This window comes from Tenrec ecaudatus, chromosome 4, assembly GCF_050624435.1.
Source record: "Tenrec ecaudatus isolate mTenEca1 chromosome 4, mTenEca1.hap1, whole genome shotgun sequence".
NCBI classification, from domain to species: Eukaryota; Metazoa; Chordata; class Mammalia; order Afrosoricida; family Tenrecidae; genus Tenrec; species Tenrec ecaudatus.
The window spans coordinates 114,152,326-114,174,488 of NC_134533.1; positions in this window are offsets into that span (position 1 = coordinate 114,152,326).

A 22,163-nucleotide genomic window follows, 5' to 3' on the forward strand; every position below is an offset into this window, starting at 1 on the left:
TAGTCGCATGTGAAGTTGACACCTAGCCCAGCCAGGTAGGAAGGTCCACCCATGCCTGTGCTTGGCCATGAATAACGCCACCTGGGAGTAACAGCAGAGGAAGCTCCAATGGAATTGATGGAATATTTATTGTACTGCTTTGGTTTCCCTGGAGAACCTTGTCTAGGACATATCCTTTCCCTGCCTTTCACTTTCTCCCCCATTTGTAGCTTACCTTCATGCCTGTCCCTTAGTCAGTCTCTCTTCTCTCTCTCTCTCCAGACTTTAAAACCTAATTTCAAACTGCAATTTCTTCTGTTTATATGAATATACCTCGGTGCAAAATTTAAGGTGGCAGTGGGACTTGCCAGAGCACAACAAAAGCCTTAGAAATGTTTCTCTGTTAACTCAGTCATTTTATTTCTAGGCATTTATCCTAAAGAAATCATCGTACGTGTGCGCGAAGAGAGGAGTCCGGGATGCTCACTCACTGTGGTGTTCGTCAACGCACCACACACCTGGAAATCACCTAAGCGCCCAATGATGGAGGGCTCGTAACATAATGCGCATTCTATTTTACAGTCATACAGTAGAACACTTAGTAGTCATTAAAAATAATGAAGACACATCTCTATTGACAGAGAAAATTAAGGAGAAAGAGTAGGTTATAAAATAGTACACACTGAATAATTTGATTTTTATTAAAATTATATGAGTATAAATATATGTATCAAAAAATGTTTGCCAGGGCATATATCAGATTGTAGACAGTGGTTGTCTTTAGATGGGAATTATGGTTGATTATTTTTTTAACATCTACTATTTTACTTATCCATTGCCCTAGTTTTCTTCAACGAGGATGTATTTATTATGGAATGTTTTGAAAAAGAAAGAAAAATGACTGTTCCCTGAGACATATCCCCTCATTACCTTTTACCTCCCTTATTGAGGTTAGGTGTTATCAACTTGAGTTTGAGTCATAGAAATCCAGGTGGCAGTGCCCTGGTGGCCCTAAAGGGGACTCATTGGGCTGCTAACTGCGAGGTCAGCAGTTTGAAACCACCAGCCGCTCCATGGGAGAAAGACGAGGCTTTCTCCTCCCACAAAGAGTGACAGTCTCAGAAAGCCACGGGGCAGTTCTCCTCTGTGTTACAAGGGTCCCTGAGTCAGCCTGGTTTGGTGTTGGTTGGAATCTGTTAGGGGGTCTTTCCTCCCAAGGAGCTGTCCTGACGTTCAAGCTGCCAACCTGTTGGTCCATAGCCAGGTGCTTCATCTCCGCACCACCGAGGCTCCCTCCTTCCATTGTGTAGACAGGGCTCCAAAAGCCAAGACAATTCCACTACTGTCCATATGCTTTCAACTCATCAACACCCTATGGGAGAGGGTGGAACTGCTCCGTAAGGTTTCCAAGCCTGTGTTCCTTCCAGAAGAAGACGTCGTTCTCCTGTGGAGCCGCTGGTGCATGACAACCGCTGACTTTTTGCTTAGTGTCCAAGTGTCTAATCCTTGTGCCAACAGGACCCTTCTTACTTCCTTTGGTCCGCTCCAAATCTGATGGCTTCTTTGCTTGACATTGTTTTCTACCTGTGTGGGATTGTATTAATGATAAGGTACTAGCATGGAGCCCTGGGAGCACTGGGGAGCAGTGGTTATGCAGTGGGCTGTAATCCTCATGGTCGGCTGTTCAACACCACCAGCTGCTCCTTGGGAGAAAAAGAGTTGGCTTTCTATTCCTGTAAACAGTTTCAGTTTCAGAAACCCACAGGGGGGGTCACTATGAGTCAGCATTGACTCGATGGCATTGGGTTTTTCTTTTTCTGGCACAGAGTCCTAGAAGCCCTGGTGGAATAGTGAGTTAGGTATACGGTTGCTCCCTGCAAGGTCAGCAGTTTGAAACCAGCTGCTGCATGGGAGAAAGACAAGGCTTTCTGTGTCTGTAAAGAGGGACTGTCTTGGAAACTTACGGGGGCAGTTGTACCCTGTCCTGTGTAGTCTTTATGGGCGAGAGCATGGAGCCCTGTGGGTCTATGGGCAGACGTTCAAACCCACCAGCCTCTCTGTGGGAGAAAGAAGAGGTTGACTGCTCCTGTAAAGATTTACAGTCTCAGAAGTCCTAGCTAGGGCTGCGATGAGTTGGAATCAACTGAATGGCGGTGGTTTGAACAGGAGCATGTTCTCAGGAGCCCTGATGGCACAATGGTGGATCCTTAGACTACTGACTGAAAGGCCATTGGTTTGAATTTACCAGCTATTCTTTGGGAATAATCTGCTCCAGTCAAGGTTACAAAGGGAGCCTCTGAGTCAGACCTACTCTGTCATAGAAGGTCACTCACATTGAAGGCACTTGTCACCACCACTACCACCAACAGCATTGTTCTCAAAGGTCTTGTCACCCCCACTACCACCAACAGCATTGTTCTCAAAGGTCTTGTCACCCCCTCTTATAGATTCCTTGAATGCAGGGGTTCCCTCTTCAGTATATTCTTAACTGCAAAATTTAGTATAGGATTTTGAGCATGTTTTTCCCTCCCGCCTCTCCCCATTGAATCCCATAAAGTAGAATAGAGAGAGAGAGAGAGAGAGGAATTCACCTAACCCTTGGGGAAGAAGGGGGAGGAGTCAGTGCCCCAGGGCTAGGCAAAGGCCCAAATTATCCCTGAAGCCAACAGCAATAAATAATCCAGGGCCCTCTGAGGTCAGGGTCCTGGCCTTCTCTCGCAGCCACCCTGACCTGCATAATGGGCTGCAGGCAGCTATGATTCATGCAGACGCCCGCTGGGCCCCTGCCAGGCTGGCCTGCAGAGGCTCCACAGCTGGAACTAGATCGGCCTGAAAATATGGGCCCCCCGGGATGACCCAGGCCACACTCTGGGGAGCTGGGCAGGCCAGAGGCCTGGAGGGGGCTCTTAGACTCAGGCCTGGAGACACATGGCCGCCTTGGCCGCCTTCTGTCTGTGTAGCGAGAGCCCCAGGGAGAAATCTACAGCCATTACCCAGCCAGACAGAGCAAAAAAGAAATGAGTTTAAGTACCGGAAGGAGGACTTCGATAATAATACTGTAGCGAGTGGCTGGGGCAGCAACCGCTGCAGTAATATCATCTCCCATTTATACCGGACTCTACTGTGCACAGAACGCTTCCTCATACATCATCGTGTTGACCCGCACAACCACCCTGTGAAATAGACAGGCTTCATCCCGATTCTCAAACAAGCAAGCTGACACCCAGAGAAATTCATCAATTTATCCCAAGTCACACAGCCAGCGAAGGGGTCAGATCATCTGGCTATACCATGTTAAAAAGAGCTAGGTCCGTTTTCCCTCCCCCGCCATTCTGAGTGAGTGAGAGACAGTAGATGTTCACAGACACATTTCAGAAACACCTGTTACAAATCCTGGTGGTCCGATGGTTAAGTGCTTGGCTGCGAACCGGAAGGTCGGGGGTTTGAACCCACCAGCCACTCCCCAGGATAAATGACCTCGCAATCTGGGCCCTGAGAGATTAAGCTTGTTGTCATTGAATCTGTTCAGACGGACAAGCGCCTACAGGCCAAAGCAGCACACCCCACAGGGCTGCCAGGGCTGTCGTGTTCACAGAAGCTGGGCCACACCTTTCTTCCGCTTGTCAGGTGAAACTTGAGATTAGCGGCTGAGTGCTTTATGGTGGTGGTGGTGGTGGCACCAGGACGCCTGAGCCTGGAAAAGTCTATGAAGCAAGTCCCTCCGTTCTGTCACACCAGGTGGCCCCGAGCTGAGATTGACTCATTCTGTCTGGATAAAATCTGGACGGGTGCTTTGAGGGGTGAGGCTGGAGGGAATGAGATGACCCTCCAGGCTCCAAGTTGAAACCAGGGCAGTGGCGAGGGGGTGGGTGGGAGGTGGGGTGCAGGGCAGAAAGACATGATCACTGTGATGGGAGTGTGCCAACTCATACTCTGTGTGTGGGCGTTCAAAGAGCACTGGATGAGGGAGACCCGCAGGGTAACTGCCCAGATGCCAGACAAGAACCCTGCAATCAGCGTGCGAGCTCACGGGGTCAGCAGGGTTTATCTAGGAAACTGGAAGAATCCGACAGGTACTCGAGAGATGGGAGGAAATGACAAGGAGAGCCTCTGGGGTTGGCTTCACATGGAGAAAGTCAGTGAGGAAAACCACTCCTCCTCCTCAGGTCAAAGGACACATTCAGATGACCCTGTTGGTTAGCAATGGCCCCCATGCAAACGGGGGAGTGGACTTTCTTCTTGCCCCCGAGTCAAGGGGCAGCCCTTCTTGAGGTGCTTGGGCTTCCTCTGTAGGCCTGAGCCACCTGAGGTGGTGTTCCTGCATCTCTCGGAATAGTCCTGCCCCGTGGTCTGCCTTGATGGGCCTCTCCTCCTCAGCAGTCACACAAGGACCTGAGCTCTGCGAGCCTCCAGAATGCAGGCAGCCCTCGGACCTCAGGGACGAGAGAGAATGGAAAGTGCACCTTCGGATTTGCCTCTCAGGGTTTAGGTAAGCTTGGGTCAAGTAGCCTGTCTCCTTCAGGGTGCAGTCAGGACAAGAGAAACCGTGCCGAGCACTTCAGCAGAAATGATTTTATGTAGGGTATTGGTTGAGCCGCAGAACCAGTTATTACAGAGGTCTGAGTGAACAAAGAGAGGATCTTGGGGTTCTAAGCACTAGAGGCTAGGAGGGACCCTACAGAGCTGGGCCCTAGACCATAGGGGAGCAGGAGGTACCCATAGGTCACTGATACATCTGGGGTCTGAAAGAGGAAGTGTGTCAGCAGCTCCTGCTCAGGATCTCAGGCAATGGGAGGTTTGGGATCATGTTTCTAAAAAGTGACCACTCCCTGCTGGTGCTGGGACCCCTGAGGAGGGCATTGAGGCTGATTCTCAGGGAGCCAAATGAAGTTGGAGATGGGACCCAACCGTAGCCACGGGGCCCAGGTCCTGGGTTGGTGTGACACTGGCCCAAACAGCAAACAAATCAGGAGGGGCAATCTTACTCCCCTCTTCCTGCTTTCCCATCTCTCTCCAGTTCCCCCTGTTGGCAGAACCAAGTGGGAGCCAGCTGGCAGAAGAGAAATGAAGTTTGCAGCCCTTCCCCTGGGATCACAAAACAGAACGTACCAAGAGGGATCTGGAAGTTAGCAACCTGCGCCGAGCGTTGGCCACAGAAAATGTATTAATGGCTACATGTTTTCCAGACAAAAGGAAGCTCAGAAAGTAGTTTGGACTCTGTTAGCCCATCCACTTGGCCGGCTCCTGGAACCAACACTTCTCATCTCTCAGTTCTTAGCTTTCTATGACAAGTCCTAGGACTTTTATAAATTGCATGATCTATATATGCATGTGTATATATATGCATATGTGTATATATATATGCATATGTTTATACATGCATATATGTGCATGTCTGTCTGTCTATCTATCTATCTACCTATCTAGGAAGGTCAAGTCACCTTCTCTATCCCTTTGGGGATCATCTTGATCCATTGCCCCTTCCCCCCCTCACCCCACCTCACCCCCCTGAGACAGAACAAAGCCGACTTTTAAGCAATAGGAACAAGGGAGCTTCAAGTGTCAAACAATACTAGCAAGATATTATCAATGTAGAGCTGTGATTGCACCATATAAAAAATAAAATACACACCAGTTAATCAAAGCACTACAGACACTTTAAAGTAATCCCACTTTGGCTTCGCATAACTCCATATACCGCCGACAGCACTCTTGTCTACCACCAGAGACCATAATATACATCAAAAATTCTCCTTTAAATTTATTTTCAGTAAAGATTGGTCTTTTGAACTGCGACAGCGGAGGCTGAAGGGTACAAAATCTCGCTCGCCTTTTCTGCTTTCCTTTTCTGTCTGCCTGTCTTTCTCTCTGGCGGGGGCAGTGGCTCTGGGGGCGGGGGGATGAGAGCGGCAGTGGCCTCCACACATCTTGTTGCACCTTCTGTCCCTTGCATGGATCAGTTCCCCGCATCTACCACTTGATTAAGACATTAAAGCAGGAAGGTGAAGGAGGTGGAGCTGTGGCAAGACAGAGCGAGAGACAATTCCCTGCTAGTGCATTCCAGAAAGGTTCCCGTGATGGGCGTGGGCTCCCCCGGCTGGGACACTGGGACCTTGGTGCACCCCACGAAGCCCAGATTTTATGGGCCTCTCGGGGTACTGATGACCACCCCACCCCATTGCTGAGTGCTTCCTTGTTGCCCTCACCCATGGGGCAGGCTTCCCAACTCCTCAGGGGGATGGTGGCAGGATAGTGCGTTCTGAGTGACAGTGCATTTTGGCTGTGAAAGCTTAGCCTCGGATTTGAATCCTGAATTCATTACTTTGTAGCTCTGTTACCCAAGGTCAATTTTCATTCACTCTAAGTATCATGAGGGCTGCCAGTTCCTTCTCTGCTGCCTTCCCCTGCCTCAAATTCAGAGTCCCTCCAGTGAATCCCGCAGGGCCGGGATTGGGGATGAGCAGCACACACCCACAGACTCTTAGAGCTGGAGGGCTCTTGAAGAGTCGCCTGCTGGATTCCTCAGTATTGGTGCTCACTGCAGTACAGCCGAGGGAGGGGTTGATGGCTGATAGTGATCATCCTTTCAAGTGGTTTATGTCTTTCTCCCCCTAAGGTGGTTCTAACTATTATCTCACTTGATCAGAATCAACAATTGTGAGGTAGGGCCAGGTAGGTGTTCTTTTCCGCATTACTGAGGGTGAAATGAAAGCAGGGGCGGTGGGGGGCAGGGGGCAGAGCGGAATTTACTCCTGAACCACTGTGCTGGCTCTCCTGTTTCCTCACCTCTTATCCTTTCTCCAGTACCGTACTGACTTCAAGGTCAGGTCTGAAGATCTGGTTACATGCTCTGCCTTATTCAGGGTTCACTTAACTCTGTCCTGTCTTTGTGGAGTTACTGCCTCGGAACCTCCTGGATCATGTCCCAGGAGTCCCCGGGGTGGGGGTGGGCAGGGCTGGGGCACAAATGCGTAAGTGCTGGGCCACTAAGAGAAAAGTTGACTGAACTCACCTGGAAGCATCTGGAAAGAGGCCTGGTGAGACATAAACAGTGCCTGCAGAGAGATAAAAAAGTACAGAAAACCCCCAAATAGCAAACCCATTGTCGTCGAGTTGATGCCAGGTCACAGCCACCCAGTGAAACAATGGAATATTCCCATAGGGCTCCCAAGGCTGTCAGTCGCTCTGGAAGCAGACTGCCTCTTCTTTCCCCCATGGAGTGGCCAGTGAGGTGGAGCTGCCCACCTTCGGGTTGGCAGCAGAGCTCTGACCCATGGCACTACGTGAGCGCACTGGGCGCACGCAGTTCTAGATGGACCCCCGCGGGGCTGTCACGAGTTGAATCGATGCAACGGCAATCGATTTCTCTTCTGTCGTGTTGTGGTTGTCTTTTCATCATGTCCTAGGGAAAGAAAGGCAGTGAGCTATGAATGGTCAAAAGACCAGAGACGATTTCATGAAGGCCGCCATCTTTCTAGCTGGGAGTTCTTTCCAGCATCGGACTTAATGCCCTCTCACAACAATGCTTTCCTTCCATGACCCTCTCACTTCTGCGCCTCCCTGGAGAGGCCGCGGAGGAGGGGTCCCCTCATCTCATGTCTTTCTGACAGCTGCGGCAGGGCAGTGGCACGAGGGGCCAGCCCAAGGGCATTTCCACCCAGGCTTCCCCCAAGTGTTGGGTGAAATTTAAGAGGATCAAGTTGCCTCCCATCTGCCAGTCGTAGGGGTCAGGCATCCCCAGATGGCTCGGGATGGGCGAGGGCAAAGGGCACAGGGAAGTATGTCAATGGGAACATCAGATGGGTCTCTGAGCACTGTCCGTGGGTTCCTTTTGATCTCCTGCCAGTAGCAAAGCACTATCATAAATACTCCAGCCTTATATAAATGAGCAGCAGGCTCCATTACCTCCTTGGATTCCAAAGAACTAAGACACAGGTGTATCTCCTTAAAAGGTGTGGAGGTTAGGAGCTACCAGAGAACATCTGACAGGCGCCTGGGGAGATGGCGAGGTGTGCTACTAGTGTCAGAACAGGGAAACCTTGGTGTAATCTTCTCTGCAAAGAAGGAAGCGGAGGAGGAGAGCTGGCTTCTGAGCAGGCTGCAGGTGGGACTGGAGGAAGCCCTCTGGGTGGGGATGGAGAATTCTCGTCGTTTTAGCTGCTCCGGCTGCACGTACCTGAGAAGCTGGCACTGTGCAAGGCCTCGCCCAGCTCAGACTCGAATCACACCCGCGTATTTGAAGTCCTGACCTCTTCCCTGAAAGGGGATCCAATATGGAAAGCCACAGACTGTGAAGCAACCCTGGTTACTGGTCAAGGGAAACAGAGGCCCCCTACAGCTCCCTGGCAGCCTCTTTCCCAGAAGCCCAGGGTGAGCGGGGGCGGGAAGGGCCATGGGCACTACCCCTCCCCCCTGTCAGGGATGGGAACTGGGCCTGGACCCCCGTCAGGAGCCACTGAAGGCTGGGGCAAGGGGGCAGGGCAACAGGACTGGCTCTGGCCTAAGTTGTGCACATCCACCCCAAATTGTCTTGGGGAGCCACTGCGGCCCTTTGGATGTAAATGGATATAAAACGAGTACAAACATTCACACTCACATGGCCAACTGTGCTTACGTCTTCTCAAAATTCACACTCCCTTTCCATCCACTGCCCCACTTACAAAGAAATCCCAGGGAAACCGAACAGCTCTTCCGGTGACATGGGCTCATGCAGCATCTTCTAGCAGACCCTCAACTAGCCTCTCAGCATGGAAGGCATCACGCTTATGAAGAAAACCCAGAGTTCCAGCTGGTAGTCATTGAAGAGTCACTGCATATTTCTCAGCGCAAGGAGCTACATGCCATGTGACACAATGCTTTCTTCTTTTCCCCTAAGCAGTTAGGGGGAAGAAAGAAAGAAAAAAAAAAAACAACCAAAACCTTGACATCCTATTAATAATGTCAACTTTTATTGGCTCTCTCATTTGACATGATATTAAACTTTTCAGACTCTATCTAGGCGGAGGTACAAGATTGTTAAAATGTGGACAGATTGTAGCACAGTGAAAAAATGGCAGGGAAGGAATACCTGCCCAGGTGAGTGGAGGGATGGGCAGGCTCGAGCTGTGGACTTAAGTAGACAAATAGTGCTTTGAAGGCAACGTCTGACTACATCGACCCCTTCCCTATGCTGTCTTCTTTCTGAGATAGGTGGTTCAGACATCTCAGGGGAAGGGTGTGTATTCCCAAGCCCATGACACCTGACTCAGCTAAACCTCGTGTTCTGGGCCAAGTCAAGCCAAAGCGTCCAAATTATGACCTCTTTCAGAGACCGGTGAAACCCAAGGGCAGCTTTGCTCTCCAGCAATCACAATAGCTAGTAGTTATACGTGCGACCAGGCGGCAGGTGTGTTGGCTGTGCTTGTTGGCTCCTATCAAGCACCGAACCAATTAAATGCTATTGTGTACTTTTCCTCCTTCTCCTTTCAAGACAGGAAATTGAACGAGCGAGAGATCATGTGCTCTTCCCCAATCTCAAAACTAGGAGCCCTGGCTATGATCAGCCTCAGGGATCCATTCGAGGAGGCTGAAGCTCTATAAGCACACCCCACTTTGGTGGGATGGGCACTGGGTTGGAAATGCAGTGTCACATTTGCAAAGGCTAAGGACCACAGCTTGACCCTTAGGCTCGGCCTCCTCCTGTGCCTGCCTCCTCTCGGGGCTTCCCTCTCCTCCCAGGGCTCCTCCTCTTCTATGCATCTTGCTTCCTGCCAGGGCCCGCCTCCTCTCCAGGCTCCACCTCCTCCAAGGGCTACCCCACCCTCTGCCTCTTGCCTCCTCCAGCTGTCTTCACCATGGGGATATCCAGGAAAGTGAGTTAAGAAGCTTCTGACCCGCAGTCAGCATTGGCTTCACCTGTCAGGCGCCAAACCATAAATAACATATTTTAAGCAAAGTACACCCCAAGAACCCAATAATGCATGTCTACAGCCATTTTGATGTTGGAGAGACACAGTCATATTTTTATGCTTTGTTTAAAGGAATTGTTTCCAGCATATTTGTAGAGAAATCACTCCACAGAGTTTATCTTGGATGATTGATTTATAGGAATCGGGCTCCCACACCCAGAGGATGACATGCGGATCTTATCTTCTTCTCATTTATAATGAGGAACAAAATGATCATATTTTGACAAGTGTGATCACTGGGGAGGAGGGGGCGAGCAGCTTCCCTTGGTGGGCTCCGTCTATAACTCATGGAATTGATAGAGTATTATTACGTCTCATTAAAGTCAGCAGCGGCAGCTTCCCTTGGCCGCCCGGGGGTGGGGGGCTGGGTGAGAGCTATCCGGGGGTTAATAATGGCCCATTTATAGCAGGTCGCAGGGGTGTCAATAGAGAAGGGCCCAGGTGCTCACTGAAAGGCTGGGAGTTGAGTCCACCCAGAAGCCCTCCGAAGAAAGGCCTGCCAAGTAAGGGTTTCTGAAAGGTCCCATACTTTGCAGGGACCCTGCCGTGAGTTCTACGCTCACACACGTGGTGCTGCAGTCTGGGAATCACCTTGACATCAACCGGTTTGACTAAAGGAGCCCGGCTGGCTTAGCGGGTTGCACACTGGGCTACTTATTGCAAGGTAAGCAGTTGGAAACCAGCATCGTTCCTCAGAGAAGGAGTCTTTCTACTCCAGGAATGAGAGACAGTCTCATATAAAGAGAAACCTATAGGGCCAGTCTACCCTGCCCTTGAGGGTCACTGTGAGTCGGCGTTGACTAGACAACAAGGAGTTTAGTTTTAGTTAGTTAGCCTAGCTCCTGATTTTTAAGAAGAAGACAACTGAAAGTAGCTTTAGTTAGCTTTAGTTAAGCTTGCCAAATCCTGATTTCCTTGGATTTGAACTTAGAGCATCCCCCCACCCTTGAATAGAAGATCCCTTTGAGGGGATGAAGCTCAGGTTCACTGTGCTTTTGCCTGCTGCAGGAACCCTGGTGGCCTGGTGGGCTTTACCATGAATTGCTGGCCACAGATTAGAGGTTTGAACGCCCCAGTCACAGCTCAGAGAAAGGCGAAGCATCTCAGAAACCCAAAGGGCCAACTCTATTCTGTCCTTTGAGTTGCCATGAGTGGGAAAGGCCCCAAGAGCCACGAGCTTGGTTTGATGGTGTGATACCTGCCACAGGTGACCACTCCCCCTCCCCAAAGCCTCTCAGCCCATTCTTTGGCCAAGTTGGAATCTTAACTGCTGAGGCGTTGCGAGGGGGGCATCTGAAGCCTGCAGTGTCTCCAAACCAAACAAGTCAGTTTCAGTTTCCTTCCAGCTGGGCAAGGGAACTGCCCGTATAAGAGCCTGAACTCCACGCTGCGGGGTCTCTTTGTGGCTGGGTCTGCCTGCATCGTCTCTGTCATCTTTGGGTCTTCTTCGAGGCCCTCCTCTGCCACGGCTGTCTCCTTGGCGAAGAGCGAGTTCAGTCTGTGACCAGGGCCCGGCGAGAAGACCAGGAAAGGAAACCTCCCCAAGCCCTCGAGGTGCGTGGCAGTCTGTGTCAGAGTAACTCAGTGAAAGATCTTCCCTCTCTCATCTCCCTCTTTCATCTTACCCAATCTCCTCCCCTTGACTTATCTTTTTTCCCTCTCTGCCCCCAGCTCCCACCCCCTTTTCTCTTCACCAGCAAGCACAACCAATTTAGCAGGGCCGTCAGAGAACTCCGGCAGAAGTCCCCGGGACCTGAGGTGGTGGCAGGGAGTGGCACAGCTAGAAGGGAAAAAAAAAACCCATGAAAGATGAAATGAGCATTTGGGTCTGGCTGAGACAGAAGCCAAGCACCTATGCATTATTCATGGGTGACATTGTCACCCTCTCCTCTCCACTCTCCACTGAGCTACAGCACAGCCCTGGATCCTACCGGCTTTGAAATAGTTGGTGTGATGACATCCGTGTCTCCTCAACCCTGCCCATGGCCCAGACGGCGGACCCCATCCCGCTCCGGCTTAGGCCCAGCTGCAGGCTGGGGCAGAGGGAAACCTCTATCACACTTTGAACAGTGAGTGGGTAAGGATTCTCATTTGGTGTTGAGCGCTCAAGACCTGGACCAAATGCTCCTACCCAAGCAACCGGCTTCTGTCTGACAATTTCAAGATGGAAATGATTGACCTCGGGCCAGTTGTTACCTTTCTCTGAGCTTCAGTGTTCCTGGTCTGAGGTTCTGGCCTCACCTGGGCTTATCCTTGAAGGTTCAAGGATTAGTCTAAAAATGTAAAAGAGCTATCTAAAGTCAGATGCACCGTAATAATGGGGAAGCCTGCAGTGTAGGTCTTAGAGATGTAGTGGTTATCAGTTGGGCTGCTAACTGCAAGGTCACTAGTTCTAAGCCACCAGGCACTCTGTGGGAGAAAGACAGGGCTTTCTACTCCCGTGAACAGTCACAGTGTTGGAAACTCACAGGGCCAGTTCTACCCTGTCCTATAGGGTGCCTATGTGTCGGCATCCACTGGATGGCAGGGAGTCTGGATTGTACTGGGCGGTTACTATATGCTGGCCATTATGCTGTGTTCATCCGCTCCCAACATAAATACCTACAGGGTTGATGCCCTCTCATCCCAGCGGAGGAACTTTGGTAGCTCAGAGGGTTGAGAGTTAGCTGGAAATCCAACTCAGAATCCCACCTTTTACCACTATCCCACCCCATCCACTCCCCATGGAAGTGGTCTCATGGAGTTTATTCCAACTCACCCTGTCTAGGGTTTCTAAGGGTGTAAATCTTTGTGGGAGCATGCTGTGTCATCTTTCTCCTAAGGAACAGCTGTTGGGTTTGAACAGTCAACCTTGTGGTTAGCAACCCAATGTAAATCCCGTAGTACTGCCAGGATTCCTTCTTACCACGATTCTAAGGTATCATTAGTTTGTCATACTGTGGCTAGGGGTGGTTATGATGCTGGAAGCTACACCACTGATATTGCGACTACCAGCAGGGTCACCTATTGGGGTAGTTACATAATCTGTTGTCAATTTGAGATTTACGAGTGAAGGGGTGGACTCTAACCTATTAATCAGTTCTCAGCTTGATGACTTCATTTGGAGGCATGAAGGAGATAAATAGCTCACTGGAGGCGGGACACAGGCTTACTCTCTGGTAGACATGCTAGAGGTAAAGACACAGGGAAGCTATGCTAGAGCCTGGGAGCTGAAGGAGCCACACAGAGACCACTGCCAGTGTTGAGATGCTTCCACTGCCACTGGATCCACCAGAATTTTCACCTACTGGCCTCTGATCTTCCTGCATTCGGCACTATTGCATGTGTTTTGTGAGTCTGAAGAGGAATTTATAGATTGGTATCAGGCATATGGGCTAATACTGGACTTCTGGACTTGATCTGGACTGGGCTGGGCTGATGTTTTCTCAATATTCAATTGTTCTTGTATGTAAAGCTCTTTCCTATATACAGATGAATGTCTATGAGTTTGTCTGTCTAGTCTACCCAGACTAGCACACCTATGTTGGATGGGTTTCAGGGAGGCTTCCAGATGCGGGCAGATGAGGAAGAAAGGCCTGGTGATCTACTTCTGAAAACCAGGCAGTGCAAACCTCCTGGATCTCAGCAGAGTCTTAGCTGCCTTACTTGCTTTGGACATACCAACAGAAAGGATCAGTGGTGGAAGGGGACATCGTGTTTGGTGAAGGAGAAGCCTGGTGAGGGCAAGGGGGACAGACCCTTCAGTGAGATGGGCTGGCATGAGGGCTGCAGGGAGGGCCTCGAGCATAAAGGCCATCGGGAACATGACACTGGACCCAGCAACATTCCATTCTGTTGTACACAAGGTAACCATGGGTCAGAATCCACCTGATGGCAGCTCCGTGTCACCGCTACTATTTCATCATCACAAGGTCTTGCATTCAGGAATGAGGTGCACTTGACTCTCCTGGATTTGCACACAAATGCAAACATGGATGTGTCAGACTACCGAATATTTGCTCTTTCCAGATTGCCCCTCGCCTGGAGACATTGAGATGTCCCGGGCCTCTCTGCCAATCCATCTGCACCAGTTTTCTATTGGCCCAGGCCAGTGGGCCAACGACCTGGTGGGCTGAGAAGCCTTGGCTCTCTGAGTGTGATCCCTGAGCACTGTAGGCCCTCACTGTTGGGTATTGTCTGTGAGTCCAAGGGACCATCTTTTACCCCAGCCCGTTTTCTCTGGAACTTGCCTAGTGGAGCTCTCCCCATCAGAGGGAGGACTGTCTTCCTGAGTCCATGCCGAACTCAGGAGAGCTAAGTGTCGAAAGGAGAAGAGGCTAAGGTGTAAGTGCAAGCCCTTTGATGGAACCAAGGACTGCTTTCTAGAGGCTTACGGTGACACGACACTCAGCCTTCCACATGGGCAGGCGTTTGGAATAATTACCCAGGAACACACAGACTCAAAAATTGGGAAGCTGACTAACTGGCTCTTAGAAGACAGGCTGATGACATTGCTCTGTATCCATGCACAGCTTGGGACACGGCAGGGTCGGGTATTAGCTGACTATCTGATTCTGTCCCCCGAGAGCTGTCATTACATCCAGAGAACCAGGCCCCAGAGGTTCTGCTGGGAAAGCTAAGCTCCAACATCTGCAGAGTGGTTCTGGTGTAGAGTCCCCACCCAGAAGGGACTTACCTTAGCCATGTAGGAAGTGAATGAAGACTGCAGATGCTTTTTTTTCTCTGTTGATGCTCTGAAGTTCTGGAGATTCCCATCACTCACTGTCATTGAGTCCATTCCAACCCCGTAGGGCAGGATAGCACTGGCTGTGGGGTTCTGAAATGCAGCTCTTGACAGGAGTAGAGAGCCACCTCTTTCTCCCTGCGGGAGATGAGGTGACACGACATTGTGGCTTCTCTGCATCATGAACTTGATCCACAGATTGACACGCTGACTTTAGCATGGCCAGTCAATACACACAGTGGCCTGCCAGCCTCGCGGGAGGCGTTGACGGTGATGGAGTGTGAGGAATGGATGGGTCTGTCCTTTGACAGTGTTCCAAGTGCAAGCTGCAAAAATGCAGAGGTGGATGATGCTAGTCGTCAGCAGGTCGACTCTGACCCAGGTCTCCTGGCTTATCAGAGCAGAACTGTCCTCCATAGACCTATGAAAGGCTGGAGTCGATCATCAACAACCAATGCTTCTCTGGAAGACTAACCCCCCAAAACTTTGGTTTAGAGCTCTCTCTCTGTGTGTGTGTGTGTGTGTGTGTGTGTGTGTGTGTGTGTGTTCTCCCCCGCCCCATCATCCAATGACCCCATTTCCAACCAGGAGAGGCTTAAATGGCAGCAGGAGAGACTAAACTTAGATATGAAGAATTTACTTGCTTTTGAAGATAAACGAGACTGGCTTTAATAATTGTGTTATAGCAATTTAATCTTATTATTTACATTTTTCTGTTTATTGTTCTACTCAGTGTCATCGAATCAATGCTGACTCATAGCAACCCCATCGAACTGCCCCTGTGGGATTCTGAGACTGTAATTCTTACAGGAGTAGAAAATCTCATCTTTCTCCCACAGAGTGGCTGGTGGTCTTGAAATGCTGACCTACCAGTTAGCAGCCCGACATGTAGCCATTACGATGCCAGCTTTCTTATATAACTCATTCAAATCCCCCCGTCATATGAAAGTGGTATGATAATTATGTTCCCATTGGACAGCTGAGAAAATTGAGGTTCAGGTAAATCCACCCCTTCTCAAAGCTCCCCTGGAGGTCAGTAATGGTTCCATGGTAGAATCCCATGTGGGAGACTGGGTTGATTCCTGGCTCATGGACCTCCTGTGCACCACCGGCCTTAGCCGCCTTGGCTATATTGCTGTGCTGCTGACCCAGTGTCAGTGCAGCTTCCAGGCCAAGGACAAACTAGGAAGAAAGACATGAGTGTCTACGTTTGAAAATCAGCCAAAGAAACCCTAAGGATCAAAGCCGTCTGCCCCACAAACGCTCATGAAAGTGGGCCGCCGGGACTGAGCAGGGCTTCTTTCCATTGGACATGGGTTCCCGTCAATCAGGTCCTGACTTAGCAGCAGCTAACAACAATGACAACAAAGTTCACCCCAGCTAGATAGGAATGGAGCCAGGATCAGGACTCCGGAAATCAGATGCTGGGACTGGGGCTTTGCAGCCGTTCCCTTAGGGAGAAGGAAGCAGGCTGGAGAGGGTCCTCTTAGGCTGGGTTGTGCGCACACCCAGGAGACAAAGAGGACTGGGCGTGGATTTGTGACTCTGCAGTGTGGGGGTGCTCAGTGACGCTCCCAGGAATGTGGCTCCCTCCCTGTGGCCCCTGTCCCTCCCACAATTTCTCCCTGTTCTTCCCTTTCTGAGCAGCTGGAGGAGTGAGCGAAGATGTGAAGATGCGGGAACCCTGTGGGGGAGGAGGCCAGTCCAGCGCTTCTTCCACCCTCCTCCTCTCTGCTCCCAGCACAGCCGGCTGACCGCACCTGTTGAGTTAGGGCACTGACTCCCAAATCAGGTCAAGAAGTCAATCCCCTCTTCCATTGAGCGCCTGTCCCGCACTGACTTATCTCGCACAGGTGGTGCTCCCCGCCTGCACCCTCAGACCGGGCAGCCACGACTTTCCCATTCACTGTCCGTTGAGCATTTAATCTGACCCGCGCAGCCCTGTCAGTTTCAAGAGCTCCCCCTGACCTTTGAATAAACATTTCCTTTGTTATCAGAGCATTTCCTAATTTATTCCCTCTTGTTCTCCCCAAAAAATCTAAATCCTATTTAAGTTAATGCCCTTCATTTTCATTTCTAAAGACAGATACAAATTAATTATTTCATATCGCAGTGGCTTCCTTATCTCCTGTCCTAAGGATGCCTTCGGCAGAGAACCAGTCGCAGGGTTTGTTGTTGTTGTGCGTAGCTTCTTTTCCTTTAGAGAAGAGAAACAGAATATTTTCTTGGGCTTTGTGTCCTCTCCTCTTTTTCGGTCCCCCTTCCCAGCTCCTGGCCGCTCTCTATCTGCCTTTCTCGCTGGGTGCTTCTCTCTCCCTGTGCCCTGGCCCTCCTGCGGCCCCGGCCCTGCCCAGCCAGGCCAGGCCCCGCTCCTTTCCCCGTGGCTACTGCAGTCTCTGCAGCCTCACGTCTGGATTTCATCAGCCAGGGACCTGCCTTTGAGCTCCCGTCCCCCCAGCTAGTAAAATTTGGATGACGAGATGCAGCCTTGAAAAGAAACGTTCTTTGGTTTCTTCTCATGAAAACCAGCGAGCAGAGAATTCCCTGCTCCTTTCTCTGGGCATCTCTTTGAAGTCTTTGACTGAAAGGAGACGGGCATGAGGGAGTAGGGAAAAGGACTCTATGTAGAAGTCATCACTCCTAAACGGGAGGGACAGCTGGGCCGGGACAACACTGGCTGTGGTTGTTGGTGGTCCCAAATTCGTGCCAATCTTCCACCCGCCTCTCTTTGCTGCTGGGTTGAAACTCAGCCCACAATCTCAGTCTCGGGTTGGGGAGAAAGTCATGATTTGGGGGACGTCGGTCCTGGTCCCCGAGAAGCGCCGTGCAAATTCCCCAGACAGTATTCGCAGAGCACCTGCCGCCGCTTGCTGTCCTTCCTTGCTGCTGTTCCTTGCTGTCAAGTCAGCTCCGACTCGCAGCGACCTTCTGCCCACCAGAAGGGAATGGTGTCCCGTCTTGCGCCATCTTCCTGATGTTGGGGGGTCTGTGTCCATGGTGGCAGCTGGGGGGCCAGCCCATCTCTCTCCTGCAGCCTTTTCCCGACCGAGGTGCCTTCATTAGCAATGGGCTCTGATGGACAATGTGTCCAAAGTCAGCAGCTTGTTCTCCTTCCTAAAGAGCATTCCGGGGTTTATTTACACTTCCCCCAATCCCTGCTGCCCAGAGTCGATCTCTCTTGTACTGCTATGGCGACAGGCTCGGGGCGGCAGTAACTTGCTCACAGCCGTTGGCCAGCAATGGGCAGGCTCAGAACCCAGTCTGTTGCTCTCTCAGCCCGGGCATCGTCCTTCCTGGTTTCATCCTCCAGAGCAGCTCTGAGAGTGTGTGCTTCTCAACCTGCAAGGAAAGGATTTTGTCACTCTTCCAGCGTTAAACTCGATGACAAAGCCAAGCAGGGCCTCCGAGGAGCTCTTTTGTGAGAGCGTCTGCACTCTCCTCCTCGGTGGGGAAGGCAGAGGGGAAAACCAGAGGAGGGGGTGGGCGCATGTTTGAAAATAGAGCTTTCGATTGAGATCATGGACTGAGGCCTTGGCACGGAAGACGAATCTAATCAAGTCAAGGAAACTGAGGCCTAGGGAGGAGGCATGTCTTACCCTTGCCTTCACTCAGCTCCGCAGGTAAGACATTTCAGTTTGACCACAGAATGGCCCAATGCCCAGCTGCCAAGAGCACCGTTTTATCTTCTGGATGAGGACATGGAAGACATCTGAGAATCGGTCCAGGAAAGTCAGGGAGCTGGACACCTCCAGCCCTAAGATCCAGGGGTCAAAAAGGGGCTGGGTGGCCACCCAAGGGACATCAGTTGGTCTTTACTCAGCAGGAGCAATAGAGGAAGAAGGGGAGCTAGGCAAGAATGGGGCACCTATAAGCAAGGTAAGCGCAGGTTAACTGTACTTTCTCATCTGTAGCAAACAGTTTCACATGTGTTTTTAACCTTGTTTATGAAACTGTCTGCTACAGATTAGTACTTACCTTGCTTACTGATGACTCTATCCCTGTCAGAGATTGTGGATTTAAAAGAGGCGTTGATTCTGTAGGGAGGTAGGTGCTGTGACGGGACTGAGACAGGAGCCAGCCATATATAGAAGCCGAACCTTTTATGCCAGGGGGAGGGGGCGTGGGGGAGGAGATACAATTGTTCATTACAGCATGGTGAGTACACACATGTAAGCTCATGCTTCCCTTGCTTGTTGGGGAATCCAACACTAGAGTCAGGAATAGGCAGGGGATAGGGAACGTGTGGCTTATTGCTGCTCTGAACAACTGTCTCTCTTGCCAGGAGACCAGAAGAACTGAACGGTGCCTGGCTACCATTACGGAACATTTTAATCAAGGACACTGTCAAAGAATCCCGATCAAATGGGGAAAATGAGAACATGATTTCAAATGCTCAAAGACCCTTGGCTTTCTGAAGCCATGGACACTAGATGAACCCCTGAAACTACTGTCATGGGGGACTCTAAACCTTAAACCAAAAATATCTCCGAAGTCTCCTAAAACCAAACTGTAATTTAGCCTAGTTGAGGGGAGGGGAGAGTCTGCCTTGAGCATTAGCTCTTTTAAGAATTCTGTTTACGGGACCAAGGTGACCATAGTTATTAGAAAGGCTAGGTAAGGGCTTTATTGGGGGCAGTGAGTTTAAGTTAATTGGGGGGGGGGTCACTAACTCAGAAAAAGAAGGTGAGAGCGATGATTGCACCACTTGAAGAATGTACTCAGGGTCACGAAACTGTACGCGTAGAAAGGGTTGTCTTGGTTCCTGCTTTACTATGTCCATTCTCAATGACGACACTAAAAGCTGTTTCAAATATTCAAGTGCCAGATTTCCTATCACCCAACGGGGAAAAAGGCTTTAAATATTTAATATGAGAAGCTTCAAAAGGTCACAGGAAAATAAGAAAAGATCATGAAATTGCCCCACCAACTTTTGGAAGCCCTCTCACACTCCACACACCACATACTACACACCGTCTGACTTCCTGGTGAATTTCATGTAAGCGCAAGAGAGTATATTTAGAATTTCCTCTTGTTAAAATTTTAAAAACAGTTGTCATTATTGTAATATGTTTATAAATTGCTTCAAGTCATATGTGTGTGAGAAAGGAAGTGAAAATATGAAATTAGAAAACGAAAAGAAAAAAAAAAGAAAGCAAAGGAACCCAGCGATGGCCGGAGTCGAACACTCATAGGCTTTCAACCTGTGAAGTGGGCACTCCATGAGTGCCCGGGCCAGCCCCACAGTCACCCACGTTGCTGGGGATCACTAGCCCGCACAAGAACCTTGCCCGATGCCGTCAATACGGCCTTTGTGCAGTTCACGTTGGCGCAGGTGGATGACATGGGCAAGAATGGCCTTGTAAATGCAGACGGTTTGCAGGATCGTGTTATTCAAACCCCTGTTTCATAGACTAGGGCACCCAGGCCCTTCAACTCATCCAGCTTAGGATGACATCTTCCAGTTCATGTTTGAGAAACCCTCTGGCCTCCTTTTGGTCCTGTGACTTTACCAGCAGAACCCTTCTCTTAATCCCAAGAAGTTTCTCTAAGTATATACATATTGAACTACCAAAGAAAAGCACATGAAACCACTGGTATACTGTATCTATGCTGTATCTGTGTCTACATCACTGTGGTAGTTCCATAATCTGGTGTCCATTTGAGACTTGAGAGGATTACGAGTGAAGGGGTGGAGTCTAGTTTGTCAATCCAGTTACCACCAATCAGGCCTCTGTGGGCATGCATGGCCTTCCCCTGAGAATTCTGGGAAAATTCTGGTATTTTCTTCCTTGGAGGTGGGAGACACCTCTCTGTCTCGAGTTACTCCCTGGAAGCCACTCTACTGACAAGACACATGGAACAACCCTAGTGTCCTAAACTGGAGAAGTCACATGGACCTACCCTGATGCAACCAGACCTCTGAAGCCAGAGAAGCCACATAGAGACACCTGTCAGCACTGGGATGCTTACAACACCACTGGATCCAAAGACTTTCTACCCACTGGCCTGTGATCATCCTGCATTCAGCGTTATTGCATGTGTTTCATGAATCTGAAGAGGACTTTATAGATTGGTATTGGACATATGGGCTAATATCAGATTTATGGGTTTGGACTGGAATGGGTTGGGATGCTTTCTTAATGTACAAATACCCCTTATATAAAACTCTCTCTTATACATAGCTGAGTTTCTATGGATTTGTTTCTCTGGTCGATCCAGACTAACACAGTCACGTCTATGTCTACATCTATGTCTAGCTATAACTATGAAACAAAATTTAGAAGAAATAGGCCAGAATGTGTTTTAGATGTGAGGATGGTGAGACTCCGATTTGTTTCCTTTGGGGACGTCGTCAGGAAACACATCCTGTTTGGTGAAGGAGGGGGTCGATGTGAGAGAATGAGAGACCCCCTGACTGAGATAGAGTGACACAGTATTTGTAACACTGAACTCTAAACATCGCAGTGATCCTGAAACAGTCATAGGACTGGGCAGCAGTTCATTCCGCTCTACATCGGGGCTCCACGAATCACAGCCAACGTGGTGACCAGTCACAACAAGAGCATCTTTGCTTTGCCTCTGGGGCCATGAAGGAACGGGGCCCTGAGTGACTGGGGTTTGGGAGGTGAGTGAGTAGGTCCGACGGGGGTGCTTTAAAAGTCTCTGATCCTCATGACCTTAGTGGAGGATTAGGATCTTAGGAACGGGAGGATGGGGCAGGGTTGGAGCAGAGAAGGAGCAATCTTTGACATCCAAGAAGCTCTGGAGATCCCACATTGTTCCTGATGGCTTCTCCTGAGGGGGAGGAGTCTGGTCTTGAAGTGGGAGACCAAGTCTGGGAATGACCAGAGCCAGATTCCATCCCTCAAATCTCTGACCTTCATTTTCTGGCCTCCTGCCAGGAGAGTGTGTGACCAGCAGTATTTTTCAGATTTCAGTTAGGTCAAGTGTTCTTTTTCTGAGTTTTGTCAGATCTGTAAACATTTTTCTTTCAATTAACATGATTTTAAAATTTGTCCTTTCCTCTGGACACACTGTCCTTTAATACTTGGGTGTGGGGAGAAAGTCCTATATCCTCGAATGCATATGAAGATCAGTTTGCCATTGCTATTCTCTGAGGCTCATGGGTAGAGCCTCTAACACTACCTCGTGTGCACTCTGCTGAGACACTGTGGGTGGGGCCATCGAGTGCCCCTCCCTGTCCACAGCGCTGTGATGTGTTTACAAGGGGACAACCTCCCTCTCCCTTTCTATCTAGACGACATGCTTTGCAGAAGTGCCGAGTCCCTGCTGGGAGAGAGGCCGTGAGCAAGATCGGCACGTTTCACGGATGCTGAAGCCAGATTCTGAGAGGAATGACAAAGTCATCCCTAATTGCAGCCAATTACTCTACCGGATGATACTGGTGAAAAGAGAAGAACTTCAAGTCTAGAGTTGTCTGGGAAAGAATTACCATACTAGTAAATAATTTTGACTCGAGAAATTTTTAATGTTAAATTTGCCACAAGTACTTA